The sequence below is a fragment of the Myotis nattereri genome (assembly GCF_964212035.1).
Source record: "Myotis nattereri genome assembly, contig: HAP1_SCAFFOLD_137, whole genome shotgun sequence".
Lineage (NCBI taxonomy): Eukaryota > Metazoa > Chordata > Mammalia > Chiroptera > Vespertilionidae > Myotis > Myotis nattereri.
The window spans coordinates 112,420-115,437 of record NW_027669648.1 but is presented as its reverse complement, the minus strand read 5'-3'; the positions used below and the strand labels follow the sequence as shown (position 1 = coordinate 115,437).

General features: G+C 49.4%; 1 long non-coding RNA gene across 1 annotated transcript; it reads right to left on the bottom strand.

Annotated features, from left to right (window-relative positions):
• Positions 1–1,495: 1,495 nt before the first annotated feature.
• On the bottom strand, positions 1,496–2,791 carry LOC308512556. Its single transcript, XR_013995474.1, has 3 exons — positions 2,676–2,791; positions 2,094–2,198; positions 1,496–1,545 (listed from the first exon to the last, which is right to left on the bottom strand). It is a non-coding gene; the product is annotated as an uncharacterized lncRNA (long non-coding RNA).
• Between the last annotated feature and the right edge of the window lie 227 nt (positions 2,792–3,018).

The following is a 3,018-nucleotide window of genomic DNA, read 5'->3' as shown; positions in this document are numbered from 1 at the left end:
ACACGGGGTCCCCAAACCGTGACCTGTCCCACGATGGGCATCCTGGAACACGTTCATGCTATCCATACCTCTTCTAACTCAACCTCTCACAGTGGCTACACCTTCAAAACCTTCAAGGACCGTCCACAAAAAAGAAACCCAGGAAACACAGACATGCTCTCTTCTACAACCATGTTTTCTGCAAGAAGACAGAAACAAGCACTCTGCCCTAACCTGGCCATCATCAGACCTCGATCCACGAGCTTGCCTGCAGCTGCCTATCACCAGGAACAAGGGCACAGACACACCCTCTATCTATACAGTACAATGCATGGCTCCAACATCACACTCTCCAACGCTGACATGGCATGCACACCCAACAAATGAACCTAAACACTCCACTCCTATAACAAGCCAGGGAACATACAACCAACAGATGCTCAAGTGCACACACACACACACACACACACACACACTCCCATTGCTGGCCAGGACACAGATTACAACAGTGGTGTGGAAAAACGACATGGGAACAGCAGGCAGGCACCCCTAAAAAAAACACATACCAGTCTCAAAATCACAGAAATCAAACACAAACAATATATACAAGCCACTGCTCACAGAAGTTGCTAGACAATAGGACCTCCCCACATTACAATGCCACACATGCAGGGCACTCAACTGCTTACTCCTCCTCCTCCTCCTCCTCCTCCTCCTCCTCCTCCTCCTCCTCCTCCACAATCTTTCCATCGACTCCACATGTCCTACCTACCACCAAATCACTTCCAACCAACAATATATCCTCTAAATAATATTTTTTTCACCTCAGAACATAACCATTCTTTAACATAGACACACCTGCACCTATTGTACAAACATCCAACTTTTCTTTCAAACCTCAAGACAATGGCTTCCCATGCACCTTGAAAGCACAACACACAGGAAAAAGAGAAAGAAAAACAGGTCCAGGCAAGAAAACCACACCTCCAAAGGATCTTGCCTCCTCTCCTACATGAGACACAAATAGGCACACAAATCACACCTGCGGCATGAGGACGTACACCACACCCGTTTCAAACACAAGACTCTTCACTCCACACACCACTCATGGGAACAAGGAGGAACAGTGGACACAGAAAATAACACCTTGAGACGATGACCCATGTAAGACTCACTCCGCGACACACACATCACGCACACCCCTATTCGTTCTCTCCGTGTCTCTCAGCTGCACAATTCTACAACGGCAACGCTCATCCAACCTTTAGAGATTCACACACGTCCTTGACTCACTGAAAATTCCCAGAACCAACACACATAGACCTCATCTCTGGATCTCTCCAGTTCAGGAACATGCCCATGCCACTGCAAACACGGACATGGCCACAAACTGCTTGGGATCCCTGCACAGAGCATCCTCCTGCACCATGAAAGGCCCAGGGTCCATAACAGCCAAACATGGGCACCTCTCAGGTAGGCACAGCCATCGCCACTTCAAGCTGTGAAGAAAGAACATGATCCATGGTTCCACCTCTGCATTCCGTGCCTCTCCCTCTCCATTCCTCTCTGTCAAACAAAACAGAACATAGACTGTCATGGAAAAACCTGCCATCATAGAAATCACCCACATCAGAAAATTCCCTTCAGGCTCCCACCCTCCCTGCTTTTCCATGGACATTCCCCTATCAAAGTCATTCTACAAAAGCTCCATAGAGTTCCCATGGATACCACTGTCTTAGGAAACACACTGTGCATTTTGAGAAACACTGTGCACGCATGAATGGCAGAAAAAAAACACGGCTACATAAAGCCATCTGAACGAGGACAAAAACATGGGAAATCAACCACCACTGCAGCTTTCACAAAGAACCAGCCACGGACAGCAGGCCGTTCACATAAAACAGAAGGAGGGCACACATGCACCGCTCAAGAGACACACCACAAAAAAAGGACTACTATGCTAAAAATATGCATGGACACCTTTTACACCAATCAAGAAGACACTTTGTCTTCTGAAACATACACAAACACAAGCACGGAATGCAAATCACTCAAAAACACGACACGACGCAGCCTTGCTCACAAAAACACAAGAAACATGCTCATGGGCTCACCTGTCACTCTTTCAGAGACTCGCTCAGGAAGGTCCTGACACACAGGCTGGACTCTGCTGCCTATCTGGTGCTTTGGACAGAAGGGTCATGCTGTGCTGTACGTTCCTACAACACATGCATAGCAAGGGACTCACATCAGGACGGGCCTTCACAGACGGTCTCAGAGCCCCTTCCCAGCACACAAGCCTTCTGTCTCAAAAGCCACGGAAATATCATCCCACATTTGGGAGACAAACGACTGAAAAAAGGATCAATACACACACTTTCCTCCATACTAGGAAAACAGACATTCAAACACACATGTTTCTCTGGGCCTCAACAACATTTCATAATGCACTAGAACTCCTGTACTTAGCACTGCACTTCGGCCTGCTTCGGCAGGGGACTGTCACGACAGTCGCTGGCCAACTCAAGAAATCCTCGCTTGCCCTTTAAGACCTCAGCGGACCCGGTGGTGGCCTTCTTCTCAGACATACGCCTCCACAACAAGGCCAGGACGCTCAACTCTTCGACAACACGACATGGCCTTCTCAGCAAACGCTCCTGCTCTCTGCACCTCCTGTCGCTACAACCGACGCTCACCCTTCTCGAGCACAACACCTTCTTCACTCTTCACGGCAGAAAGACATGCGCCCAAGGATACACTCGTACACTGCCCAGGGAAGCTCCAAACAACGACCTCGCCGGGATGGCCAAACAGGAACGTTAACCTTCCATAAAAGACTTCCCCTGAAAAAGAAAAGCAACAAACATTTCTGCACCAGCCTTCAACACACAAACTGGGAAGGAACCCAAACCGCACCACGCACACTGTTGGGGGGGACGGGGAGGAGACCCTCACACGCCTGCACAGCACCCGCAACAGGGCTGGCACAACTCACCACCCCCTCCACCGGTCCGTCGCGGCTCCCTCCAACAGCTGCCC